Here is a 15,302-nt window from a genome sequence, read left to right as displayed (position 1 = left end):
TTTGGAGCGCTCTCCTGACCAAGTTTTCGTGGTAAACAGCGCCTTCTCGTTTCAAGCTTTGTAACTAATTTTTTAATTTTGGGGAGAAAAATTATCAAGTTTCCTCAGCATGTCATATTAAACCTTGCTCTTTCCATTTTTCTTTAATCGATCTATTATTTAGGGTACAGTGCTCAAAATAGAAAGAAAAAATAAGAAGATAAAACAGACCACCCAGTATAACTTTTGATAAAATGATTGGATCTTCACGGTCTAGGACTCAATCTTTCTGACTCGAGGGGGTGACCTCAAATATGCTATACACAGAAACAAACATTCTTTGAATAAATATGACTTTTTTACGGATTCAGAGCGATTTAAATAACTGAGTTTTGAAATTATATTGCAGATTTTGATCACATTTTGTATTTTACAACGTAAAATTATATTTCTTAAAATGATGACAAAAATTGTATACCTTACAGTTAAGAAGTTTTTCATCCGTTATTAAATAAAATAATAAATATTTACTAAAATGTATTTTTTGCATGGAATTATCTTTGGATAAACGAATTTTATAATTGTGTGCAAAACTTTTTCAATTCGCTTAAAAAGTTCTGGGCGAATTATTCAAAAAGTAAAATTAACATTAAAGGGTCCATACATTAGTGCGCTCTCCTGACCAAACTATTGGGACAGATTGTGGTTTGGGGGTCAGAAATCTAAATACGTCGAAAAATTATATGTTTGTTCGAAAAAAATTAATTTTTTTGTCTGATTTCGAAACTTTAAATATCATCTGCACTAAATATTTAACACATTTAAAGTTACCACCTTTAACCTTTAAGATAAAGTCCTAAAACGTGAAAATCCGATTAGATCAAAAGTTATTCAGGTGGTCCGTTTTTTTTTTTTTTTTTTTTTTTTTTTTTTTTNCATCTGATTGTATTACACATTTGTTTATCTTCATACAGATTATATAATTATTAAAAATTATTCGACTATTATCCGTATAACTAAATTTCTTAATTATTCTATTTAAAAAGAGAGAACGAGTAGTTTAAAAACTAAAAGAAATAATAATTATTAAGTAAAAAGAACAGTTCTGAAGTAGAGCAGCTTGTTTAGCTGAATTGCACTGTTTAACTAAAAAACGATTATTTATTATTTATCTTCAGAGAACTGATTAAAGCATTCAAGTCATAAAATTTCACTTTCAAATGAAAGTTCTTACATTTAAATACAAAGATTTACTTGCACGTAAAATTAAAATTGTGTGAATTTCTTTTTTGAAGAGAATTATAACGTAATAACTTTTCGCTGCCATTTTATTCAACTACGAACTAAAAACGTCACGCAACAATGTCATTTGCAACAAACTTTTTGCTTATTTAGATCCTCGTTACTCGAGTAACAGAATGCACTTAACATTCTCCAGCAGGAATTTTAGGAATAAAGATTAACGGTAACACAACGTACAAGTTCAAACTTTGTGTCAAAAATAAGGCAATTTTTAGAAATTAATTTTTCCGACAACGGCAAATTAAATACCATTAAAATGTAATTTAGTAAAAGAAAAACCACAAAAAGTTAAAAAAAAAAGCACAGACATTTCCTTAATTAAAGAATTAAATTGTGAACAGTCTTTAAAAAATAAAGGTAACTTTTTTAAACATTTCTTTTTCTTTTTTTTCTCTTTTTTTTGAAAAATAATGCTTTAAAGACATTGATTTACACATTAATATATATCTTTGTATATCATTTGTACTTGTACTTAAAAATATATTAAAATATAAAAATCTTTCTTTCTCTCTCCCTCTGCATATATATATNTAAAAATTATTATAGTTGTTTTCCAATAAATATTATTCATTTTTTGTAATGTGTAATATCAACGCATTAGCAGTTTTTGCTTAAATGAACTTTTTTTTTAAAGATAGAAAAGAGAGATTTTTAAATTGTAAAAATTTGCAATTTTTAACTATATAACATTTAAAATTTTTGTCAGTCCACTACCTACTTTCTGTTAAAGGTTATTTATATATATATATATATATATTAATCTGTATACTTATAAAGAGATGGTAAAAGCCATCAGCCAAAGCCAAGCAGATGGTATACCATCTGCATATTATTTTTCGAAGCGAATGTAGTATTTACATTTTAAGTATATCTTTACGCTTCAGTTTCCAGGAATTATTTCATTTAGTGTAGTCTGTAGTGTTTCTACTAAGCCTGAAGTATGCTAATTTTGTAAAATAGTTTAATCTGTAGTCTTTTATTAATCATGTATTTTCCTTTTGAAAAAATATGTCTAATTCGTCATTACTTAAATCTGTAATTTTTTTATTATGTTTTTTATTGGCATGTGTCAGTTTTGTTTATTAGTTAAATCTATACCTCAAACCATTAAGTCTCAAATAATCAATGCCCTTTAATGATATTAAAGATAAATTAAAAGATACTGATTAACTACAGGAAACAAAAATTGCAAAAATAAAAAGAGGTGGTAGCATATTTTTGGCTATATATACTTAAATTTTAACATAAGTTGCTTGTTCTGCTTAACACTTCTATTTCAAAAATGAAGCACATATAAGAAAGAAAAATTAGGCACAAATAAGATAAGAACAACAAATATATATCAAGGGTTATAGCGGTTTTCTAATCTACTTCCATAACGCTTTTTGAGCTCTTGGTGTTTGCGTGAAATTTTCAGCCTCATAGCCACCACGTCATTATTATCCTTTGAAAAAACTTTTTTATTTCGTTACAACATTTCATTTATTGCTACTTGATTAAATATTATTTCAATAATTTTAAGCATTTTTTACGAATATAGTACACTGTGAAAAATTCCGGATCAAATTATGGTAAAAAGTACGGGCATTCATAGTGTCGGTACTTTATACCCTGAAATACAATTTTTAACAGAAAATGTTACGGAACAAAAAATCTGATATAATGCCAATTTTACAGCAATAATAACCGTTTAAATTTATTGAATCATTCTTATTAAATATATATTATGGTATAATATTAAATTAAATTAATAATAATATTATTATGTTATTATATATTAAATGTAGTATATATTAAATGTTACGGTAAATATTAAATAGAACTACGGTATTATATTTTACGGTAAATGTAGATTTTCTATGGATGCCAGTACTTTATACCGTAATTTTAACCAAATTTTTTTACAGTGTACTTCTGCTAATGGGATCATAATACTCGTTTAAGTGAAAGAAATTAAGTCTTGGCTTATGAAAGATTCAATATAAAATTAAATTAGCACTTAAAAACCAGTTCCTCTTAAAGTTAGTTTATAAAATAAAGAAATAATCTATTTGAATTTACTTTATCCAAGTATCACGGTCATTTGAAAACTTTAGAGTAAATTTTCAACAACAAAAAAATAATAAAAATTTTTTAAAAACTTACTTAGCATTTGAAAACTTATAAACCTTTTCTTTTATCGTTTTCTAAAGCGTTTTTTTTAAATTAGAAAACAAAATTAAAAATCGGATGCTATTATCAGATCAAATTGTTGTAAAGATTCTGATAATTAGGTTTATTTTCTTAGCTCAGAAAATAACAAACAGTAACAGTCAACAAAACAGTAAATTCATCCACTTCACCTGGTATTTTTTGCCTTTGGGTCAAAATGCATCTTATATCGCATGTTATCTTTATCCATTATGACAGAATCAATTTCTGATTATCTGATTTGCAAAAAGAAAGTGGTTTTATTAGTTTAGAAGCTTATGGGAAATTGAGCTTCAGCAAATCAAAATAAAATTAGTTCAAAATTGTGTTAAAACAAAATGTCATGAGCAAACAAGATTCGTAATAGGAAGTAAACGCGAAAGATGAATAGAAATTACGTCAGTAATCGAAAATAACGATGAACTTTCGTACGTATTTGTTTTAGAAATAATGAAAATAAATAAGATAGAATCTAATTTTCTCGTATTTTTTTTCCAGTTTTATTGCAATTGTACTTTATTAACACACGCCTTTATAAAGACGCGTGCTTTCTGACCGAACGTCAAGACGCCCGGGAGTCATAAAATGACCCTATATTTAAATTATTCATGCTCTGCTAAATATCGTTATAGTTTTTATCGGAAATATGACACTTTGAAACCTAGGCATTTACTTTTTGAAGCTTTTTGCAATAAAATATAATAACATATGATAATATATACTTCTCTGACAATTAATACATAAATGATTGCAGTTTACGTAGTACTTTTGTTTTAAAGCAAACATGAATGTATAAGCAATTCTTATTTATATTTAATTTTTATGAAACACAATAATTACTCAAAAAATTATATGTCTCTGGCAAAATACACTTGTGCACAAAATGCTGGTTCTGGAAGTTCTTGATTTCTCTAGCAAAACTTTATTTTAAAAATTAGTCACACCTTTGCTGGCGGTCAAAACTTTAATTGGGAACCAAAATTAATGCATTTAACTTATTCACAACGAGAAATAAATTTATTCCTAAAACAAACGGAACGACGTGAAGGGTTATTCTATGACCAGTAACTCTAAGACCAGTTACCGATAAAACGTTTATTGAAGGAGGAAAATGCCCAAAATAACTTACAATTGTGCAGAAAAGTCAGATAGCGGAGAAAGACTCAGCTATTAATGAAAAAAGGGATTAGTTGTCTAATTTTCTAGGAATATGAACTTACAGATTGCGTGGGGTCATAAAATGACTCCCACGCGTCCTTCTGAGTTAAAGGTTCTATAAAAAGCCAATTCAATAAAACGAATGCAATTTAAAAGAAAATAAACTAATTTATTCAAAATCATAAATAGAATAAACTATATTGTATTTAAAGATATCTATCCAAAAATAATCATCAGCATACACAATGAATCGATAGTGCTACAATTCTCATTCGTAATATATATTTTTAGATTCTTTGTTAAAGAGAATTAATTGCGTATAAGTGGGTTATAAATAATTGAGGAAAAAGACCAACAAAAACGCGAACAGTTATCATGGAATTGATTACATGATTACATGATTTCCTTACATGTAATTAATTGATTATATTACATGTGAGGAAAATAATTATTTTATTTGTTTAGAATTTTAGCTATTTGGAATATAAATATCCCACCAATAAACAAAATTAATTCGTTCTATTTTCTCGTGGATTAAAACTGAGATAGCTTACAATGTATTTCAGTTGGCTTCGGTGATCTCGTGCTCGAAGAACTCATTTGTCGTACTTCATCTCGGTGACATGTTTTGCCAAAGACAGTTAATATTCACGAGAATTTGGTACACCCCGAACCGCGCTTACCGATTACTTAGCGTCGTTTGCAAGAAAATTCATTTGTCGGAAAGTTCATTGGGTCAACAAAGAATTACTGATAGACAAATATAATTAATCAGAATAATCAATAATTTATTCTTGTTAATAATATTAAAATGTAAGTAACAAGATAAATATAAATAAATCTTACAAATAATAGCGAGCAACATTGTGTAAGCGATTAAAAAAATCAATAAATGATCACTTGAGATTAATAATGAAGATTAAAACTTTCTCGCTAATATCTATAATAATAAAATGAAAAACTTTTTGCGTGTATGGTCTCCCTTTAGCTTCAGAACCATTTGTGCTAGGCGTCTGAAATTTGGACTGTGCATGAAAGAGGTAATTATATCCCCTCCCATCATCCTAAAAATTGTTCAAAAACTTGAATTGGATCGTTTTTGAGAGATTTTTTAAAAATGGAATTTAATTTTTCATTGGCTAACAACTTGCCAGTAATATTAATTAAATTATGGATGATTCTGCTTTTTTAATAATTTTAACAATAACATCAGTTATATTTGTTAGCTTATAGCTCTCATTAATGAAAAATTAGTTTTTTTTTCTTTTTGCTTGATCTTTAATATCTAACTAATTTTTGTTCGTTGTACCAGATGAACACAATGATTAATTTTTACCGAAGCAATATAGTTTTATAGCATGTGATAAAATTTCGTAAATGTGTAAAAATTGAGTAATTCTTTTATTGTGCCTTAGATCACGGCCAGAAAAACATTTATTCGGTAAATTTACTTCTCACTTTTCTATTTTTTACTACGCTTGAGGTATTAAGAAATTGTTTTGGGAACCAGATTTTACTGCAAACTGTTAACATATGAATGAAAAAATAACCACATGAATGGTTTAAATACCGAGTATCATTTCGGTGTTTATTAACCAAAATATTTCTGTTCCTTTTTTTTACCGGAAATGTCCTTACTCCAGAATACGGTAATTTTATCTGAATTTATTTTCTCCGCTCACGTTTTTTAATGTTTAAATACTGTTTACAAGTTCAATATTCAATGTTGATAGCGTGTCTATGTCACTGAATTAGTATTTCAAAAGTTATCTAATACCGATTGCTTATTTTGTTTCCAGTTGCAGTTTTCCAACGTGTTTTTACAAAACTAAATAATTTAAAAGCAACAATAATTAAAATAAATGAAAAGTTATGTAGTAAAAAGCAAAATTAAAGAAGAAAAAATACTGATTTAGGGGAAACGTAAAACAGTGACGTAATATTATTCACACCAATGACGGTAATTTATTTTAGTAATTAGTTCTGCTGATATTATGGTAATACGAGCTGTTTTCAATGGGTAAAGGAAAGCTATCATAGGTACTACAACAAACACTGTAGTAAGAGTTTTATTTCTTTTTTTCTTTAGTTATTTTTTCTTCCTTTGTTTTTTTTTCTTTCTTTCTCTTTTCTCTTCTTTTTTTTTTTTTATAATNATCATAGGTACTACAACAAACACTGTAGTAAGAGTTTTATTTCTTTTTTTCTTTAGTTATTTTTTTTCTTTCGTTTTTTTTTCCTTTCTTTCTCTTTTTTCTTCTTTTTTTTTTTTTTTTTTTTTTTTTTTTTTTTTTTTTTTTTTTTTTTTTTTTTTTTNTGATTGATTTTAGAATTAATAATAATAAAGCTGGAAGAAAGTTAATTACTTCTCCTCCTCATTTTGGTTGATCTAAGTGATCTAAATTTGATTGATCTAAGTGATGATTTGGTTGATCTAAGTTGATCTAAAATAACACCATTTCTAAAGCGTTTCAAGCAAGATCTTTCAAAATGTTCCAAAGAATTCGCCACGCAGAATATTCGAAAATGTTTGCGCGAAAAGAAAGTTAGTTTACTTAATGTTAGTATAGAAGTGTTTTCATATTTCTATTCTACACCCGAGTAATCCTTTACGATTGGATTTGTATACATTCCAGAACACATTTATAAATCTTGTTGCTTGGAGACGCAACAGTTTTAAGTCCTTTATGCTAACATAAACCTATAAAATGTTTATGTTAACGGCAAAGTTTGAAATTCAGAATAATATAGGTTTGTACATAATGCCTAAAACTAGCCGGCAAACAAATAATATTTCACTCATATCCTAGGAAATATATAGAATGCCTAATGAGAAGGCGACAAAATATGAAATGCATCTCCAATTCATTTAAAATACAATAAAATGCAGTTCTATCATTCAAGCTTAAGATGTTACAACAAGTTAATTAATTTAAGTATTTTCATTTTTATTTAAAAATTTAGTTTCCTTTAATAGGAAAGACATACATTATATTTTATACAACTTTAATTTTTCTATAAATATTTGGAATATTTTTTTAATGACACTCTTATTATTTTTTCAGATAAACATTTGTATTTTTTAGGAATGAACATCATTTATATACTAATAGCCTTATCAGGACCACTATTCATACTTTGCTTAAATAGCTATAGTTATTTTATGGCATTCCTAGGTATTAAAAATTCTGAATAGGAAAAGTACGTAATGATTCTCACATTTCTACTTGGCTTGAAATCATCCGGTAGGCATTCTATAAATGAGCAATGTTTCTTATGTTACCGGTAACATGCACTGAGTGGCCAAATTATTATGACCACCTCAGAGTTTTATGCAAATGAGTTATTGCGTCACAGCGCTGCCGCTGGAGGGCAAGATAACTATAACACGGGAATGCTGGACAAGTGAGTCATCAGCAATACTGTGTTGCTTGCTCAGATATGGGAAAGAAAAGTGATTTAACTGAATTTGAACGTGGAATGATTGTGGGTGCGAGATGTGTCGGAACGAGTAAGGCAAAACGGCTGCACTTGTGGAGTGTTCTAGAGCAGCAGTTGTTAATGTGTACAAAGAATGGACAATCAAGCAAAAACCCGGGTCTCAACGTCAGATTTATAGTCGTAACAGGGTACTGAATGCTCGATCAGAGAGAAGGCTGGCCAGGGTTGTGCAGCGCAACAGGATAGCAGCAGTGTGACGAATTGCAAGTGATCTTAATCAAGGAGCAACTGTGAACGTCTCTGAACGGACTGTTCGACGCACATTGCGCCGTATAGGGGCGCAATGCGCCGTCCTGAAGGGGTGGTCATAATAATTTGGCCACTCAGTGTATATGAACCGAAGAAAAATGTGATTAAATAAATAAAAAATTGCATAAGTAAAAATGGAAATTGTATACTAGAGCTAAAAACAAACTAGATTGTATCAATGACGTATATCTGGTCGTTAACAAAACGCATTTTTCAAATGCATGCATTATTAAACATTATTAAACTTAAATATAGCTCAAAATTCTTATTCTACCAGCGTAAATTAATAAGCAAAAAAAGCAAAACATTAAAACAAAAACATAGAACAGTTTGTTTACATAAATTGATCCCTTTTACCTTTCATTTCAGAAAAACTTACATTTCAGATTGTTTCAGCTTTCTGTTGCCAACGCGAGAAAAAAAATATCATCGTTATTGTGGCCCGTTACGCATTAATCTTTAGATATACTACTGAACACTCCAGCCCGGAAATATCACGAAAGCGAGAAATAGAGAGTGAAACCTCACCCCGTCATTTTCACGGGAGCGAGAAGGAAGGGGTTAATATCTTTTTTTCGTCTTGTCCACATTTGTCTTTGTAATGGAACATTAGAAATAAAAAAAAAGAACTATCGTTTAAAATTAAGTCAAACGTGATACAAATAAGGGAGAAAATTTTTAAATTACTTGCCAATTTACCATAGCTTTTTTTCAATAAAATCTTGCGCAATTTAATAAAATCAATTTAAATCATATCTAAAAGTTTAACAGAAAAAATAGTGATTTTTTTTTAAAAAAAAATAAAACTTTACTTAAAGTTAAGCAAATGTACGAAAAACTGAGATCTCAAACACTTAAATCATAGCTGCGAAAAACTACAGATTGTATGTAGTATTTCTTTTTAATTTATAAATTCATTTTAATATGATTTCGATTACCACTAAGTGCAAATAACTCAATTTTATATAAAAGAGCAAGTTATAGAAACAAAAAAGAGTGCAATATATAACAATTGTGAAGGGTTAGTTTTATCTACAATTGCATTTCAACTCGGAAAATAATTAAACAGTAAAAAGTACAGTAAAAGTTGACAGGTCTTACTCATAATGTCATTTATTTATACTACTGCTATTCAAATTTATTATTTAATCCTTATCATTAGAATATTAGAAGTAATTTCTTCTAATGGTTAAAAAACTAATTATAACATGCAAAAATTAAAAAAAAAATTTGAGGAGAATTAGTATTCGAAAATAATGTATGCCAAACTAATTTTTGCCTCAAAACATAAATATCTTGCATAAATCAGATTTTTTAATTTTTTTTATTGAGTGTTTCGTCATTAAAGTGTTCTTTTCTGAAAAATTATAATTCATTCAAATAATCGATTCTTATGCGCGATCTTATGCAGTCTTATAGCTCATTTGCATAAGAGGCTTTTAATAATACTCGGGTTTTATTAAAATTTCCAGTTTTTTTTCACTTTGTTTCATTAACGTCTTCCATAGTGTCTTCATTCCTGGGTATAAAAGAAATATAATAAGAACAGAATTATCAAGAGTGCTTAAAATTTCCCTTTAAGGAATTTTGGATTTAAATTGTATCAAATTTCAAACTTTTTGCATTAAAAAAAAACTTGAATGAAAACTTCAGTAAATAATTATAAATAAGCGTATTTTTTAATTCTTCTGGTTTTAGTCAGTATTTAGTCTGTCCTTGTAGCTGAACGCTATTTTGAATCTCTTATAAATTTATAACGATTAGCGCCTGGATTTTAAAATTTGGACATCGACTTACGAGGAGCAATTTTAGCTCGCGATTCGAATGTTTCGTTTTCATTCGAATGTTTCGCGATTCGAAAGTCGTTTGAAATGTTTAACTAATCAGTTCGGGAAAAAGGTTTGAAAAGTAATTTTTTTTGCATTAGTTTAAATTATCTAGTGATTTGAATAAAATTGCAAACGATTCTGCTACATATTTCTTTAATAAATTAATTTTTTAAATAAATTCTTTAACGCTTAGTTATTTTTTGCAAGCTCAGACATCAGTATGAATGGCATATGGATCGATGTTACGTCACCACATTAGCATTTCTAAAGCTATTTAAAACCTCTCGTTTATTTGTTAATTTAAGTAGGTACTTTATTTACGTAGCATTATAGCTGCACAATGGGCTGTTGGTGACGGTCTGGGAAACTTCTCTGAGGATGATCCGAAGACATGCCATCGCAAATTTAATTCTCAGCAGACCGGATGGCTTCCCTGCTTTGGTATCCCAACGACCTACACGCGAAGTCGAGCACTTTACGGTGAAACAGTTTAACGAGGATCGATACCGCGTACCCTCGGTCCCTACGCAGACAGACTGATCAAAGCGGTCACAAACCCGGTTACTGACCACAGCCAGTGATGCTTGACTTCGGCGTTCTTTTGGGAACCATGTCCTTACGATCAGTCCGATGATAACTAAACTTTTAAAACATGTTTCTGGGGGAAAATAATGTGAATTTTTTCCGAAAACTTAAAGATTCCTAAGATTAAAAAGTAGGAAATAAGCTGAATAAAAATACTTTAAAATTCAACAATTTTTCTATAGGTCGGCACAAAAATGTAATAAATAAAATATTGCGTGTAACTTATAAAAATCGAGTTTATAAAACTTCTGGTACTATGAATTTCAAAAAACATTTTTGATAAATAACAGGGTAAGAAGTTTTGTATTAAAATGACTTCCCTTTAGTAAGAGACTTATGGAACAGACATAAATAAACATTTAAAATGATTCAGCACAAGTTTGATAAAACTAAAATTAAAAGAAATTATAATAGTAACTCTTCGTACTTTAAACAAAGGAAAAAGCTGTGTTCGTCATTAGTCATTGTGTCAGAGTAACATGCAATGTTGTCACTCTTAAAGGAATATGTTTACTAGCTAATTTGATTATGTATATACTCTAACACATGCTCATAAAGCAAACTTCAAAAAGTTAAAAATTTTGAAATTAGTAGTTTTAATAAATTCAAAAAAACAATATAAGATTGTTAGAGGATAAAACGTGATGCCAAAGATACATTTAATAATCCATGCATTTTTTTTAGTTTATTTTCTTATTTTTTATACAATTAGTATACACAAACAATAAATTCATAATTATTTAGACATTTAAAAAGATTAGGATTCAAAACCTTAATAATAAAATAATTTTCCTGCATTATGATCATATGCATATATAATATTCTAATAATGCAACTTCGGCAAATTATTTATACTTTATAAATTAATAATAGTTTATATATAGTTTATAACTTAATCTTTTACTAAACTTAAATATAATACTTCAATAAAAAAAATTTACTGCTTATTGAAAAAAGACCCATCCTTTCGGTGTTTAGTACAATTTGGAATTTGTATTTATATAAACTTTTAAAAACATTCTAAATTTAAAATATATATTTTTTATTCTTATTATTTTTTTAATTTAAAAATGTTTCAGCGACTTCCTGTTGATACAAGGAACTAAAATCAAATAAAAATATTTTTATTTTAGCAGCTATCTTAATTAGGTTTTGAGACATATTGCTGTGAACTAAATTTGAAACAAAAAAAATAATCATGGAGAGAAATTGTTCCCCCAGGGCACAGGAATCAGAACAGGAGTCGAAAAAAATAATAGTTTTAGCTGTAATAATAAGCTCGACATATAATAATGTCGACATAATTTCGATATAAAATGTATGTTAAAAGTCTTATATGGTAAAAGAGAAATGAAGCTCTTGTTCTTTTGAAGATTATTTAGACAAAATATTTATAATTAGCATATATAAGAAAATATTGCTTAAATAAATATTATGACAAATTTTTTAAATTATAATCTGACACAAATTTAATTTATCTCATTTGAACATTTAGGAACCTGCGTTTGATTGCACTATGAAAAGTACATGAATTCCGAAACCAAATGTAAACTCACTTGAAAATTTTCAATATTTTAAAAAAGTATATTTTGTAAAGTTTTGTTTTTAAAACTTTATGTTGAAAAATAGGATGCAATTTTAAATCAAATAACTTTAAATCTAATAGTTCATACATAAATGGAAATGAATATTTATTTAGTATTAATATTAATGTTTTCCAAGAATTCTCTGAAAGTTTTAATCGAGTGTGAAACGGAGTCGAGCTCTCAGAAAATTCAGGAGTTGGAGTCGAAAATTTAAACTACCAACTTCACAGCTCCGGTTTCAACATTAACTAAAGTTCAAAATGAGGGGGGAGGGTGACGAAACCAAAGCTCATCTCGCGTACTTACTGTAGTAATTTTTTTTTTTTTTTTTTTGCATTATTTGTAATTGATAAAAATAACTCAAACTTTTCAAGAGACTTGTGTTTTGAATCCCATAAGAATTAAACAGGTTGTTATTTAAAGTATGGCTCAAAAATGTGTAATGATAATTTTAATCTAAAAGTAATATTGAAAAACCGATTTGATTTAGATTGGCAATTTTAATTTTGTTGAAATTTTCAGGTTATGTTCGGTATGCAAAACTACTAAACGGAGACTGTGTTTTTTTAGTAATTTAATTTTTGCGAAAATTTTTCTTCAAAGTTTTAGGATTCAAAACCGAAGATGCGATATTTTTTTTTTAAATGAATGAATTACGGCGCAGACAATAGCAGGTTAGTAATTAAGTGATAAAAGATATTGGAATAAAATAAAAGATTTGTGTATAAAATATACAGTTATGAACATTTTTTTACTCAATGACTCAAAACTTATATAACTTTTAAACAGTGAATGAAGCGCTCGGATCGATTGCTTAAAATACATTCAAATAAATACTTCACTTGCCTAGATAGCAAAATCAGACACTAAAATATGCATGAGTTAGAATTTTCTCTGTTTCTATATAAAATTTAAGTAACTTCTTAGCTTTTGAGTACATCGACTTATAATTAGTTTAATTTGATTCGACGTTAAAATTTATACTGGAAAATATATTTCTTGCCTCAATAGCAAACGGATAAATTTTGTCCTCAACAGTAAATTCTAGATCGAGACAAGAGCTCAAAGTCTGGGGAGATTGTTAACTTTAGATATTCATATTAGGCTAAAATCATATTTTTTTAAGGAATTCACGGCTTTTTCATAACTATTTTTGCATTCAATTACTCAGATACAGGCTTAAAGCTTAGGGTCATATCATTAAGGCTTGCTTTTCAGCAAATTTTATACTTCTCTAGTTTTTAATGACCTTGTATTTGTGCAAAGCTTTAATTTCTTGCTACTTAACGATCAACAAGTATGTTTTGCTTCATTTTCACCTCACTTCAATAAATTCCCGACTGCGATACCCCCTCCCTCCCACGGAAGGGTTGTTAATTTGAAATATTCATATTGGATCCAAATCACATATTTTTGCAGTTCTCGTATAACTCTTTCTGCATTCAATTACTCTCGTTCGGGCTTTAAAATTTAGGGATATATTACATAAAAGTTAAACCAGCAATAACCAAAGGTCTGTGAATTGATTTTGCTTCTGCTATACTTAGGGCGACTTTTCCAGCAAATTTCGCACTTGTCTAGTGTTGGTGAAGGCAGTTAATGACTTAGAATGTGCAAGCTTTCAGTTTTTGTTACCTTAAGATCAATTTTAAGGTCACGCGAAACGTACACCCCACATACGTTGATATTTTTAGGTTCTACTCGTTGGTAAGTTTTCACAAAAATATACACTTGGCATAACAAATATACACTTGGCACACTGTTGGCATAATAGTGGCTGTATATTTTGATGATCAAAGTCTCAGAAAATACTCTTATTTTTCATGTTTTTTTATTGACATTTGAGTATTTATGTCTGAATAGTTTTTGAAGACGCAGCAGAATACAAAATAATGACCATTGTAGTGGCTCACTCATTTCACAAAATGTATTGCCGCTTGTAAATAGCCACATGTTTTTCTGAAAATTTCAGTGATTTTTCTAATCAAGGTTTTCCAAAAAAACGAGAAAGAATATTTTTCTCTCAAAAATGAAGAAAGCAAGCTCTTTATAGTTTTACATAAACAGTATATCCAGAAAATTTCAACAAAATCAAAAATGTAAAAAATGCCTCATTTGTTCGACATATGAAAAAAACTGGCTCTTAAAATTTTTAAGTAACCTGACGTATACTTAATGAGAAAAGAAAACGTTTATTTTTTTATTGTTCTTCATAGTGCATAGCAATTCAAATATAAATAAATTCTTTTTTTATTTTTATGAAATGAGTTAAAACAATTTCATTTTTTTTATATTTGTTTTAATATGCAACCATCATTTCTTTATCTTTGTTTCAAGAAAAGACAAAAAAATTAAATAGTTCTCTATTTTTGGAGTAACGTGCATGTAAAATCAAGTACCAAAATTAAACATCAGAATGTTGCAAGCAGTGATGCGTTTCATTTACTTTAATATTAAAAGATTATGTCAGAACTAATCTTTAAAAAAAAACTTTACCGTTGTGAAGTAATAACATCAATAAAAGAGAAATTTATCTCAACAAAAACTTTGAGTCTCATATTAAAATCAACTAAGAAAACTGAAGAAAAAAAAGTGCCAGAAACAGGATAGAAAAAGAACTTCTTAATTTGATGACATACCTATATAGTAATCTAATCTTTTTCTATTGATTTCAGTTCTTTTAGTTCATAGTAACTTGCTCTAGAAAAATGTCATCCAAGAAGAGTGAGAACGATCCAAGTGAAATAGAATTGAGTCAATAAGACTGAGCTAAGAAAACCTTACTTTCCAAAAACATTCCTAACAAAAACTTCTAGAGTTACGAAGAAAATCTATGATATAGAGGCAAATAGCAACAAAAAATAAATGAAACAGCCACCACTCAAATATATATATATATATATATATATATATATATATATAT

Source organism: Parasteatoda tepidariorum, chromosome 3 (assembly GCF_043381705.1).
Source record: "Parasteatoda tepidariorum isolate YZ-2023 chromosome 3, CAS_Ptep_4.0, whole genome shotgun sequence".
Classification (NCBI taxonomy): Eukaryota; Metazoa; Arthropoda; class Arachnida; order Araneae; family Theridiidae; genus Parasteatoda; species Parasteatoda tepidariorum.
Note: the sequence above shows the minus strand (reverse complement) of the source record.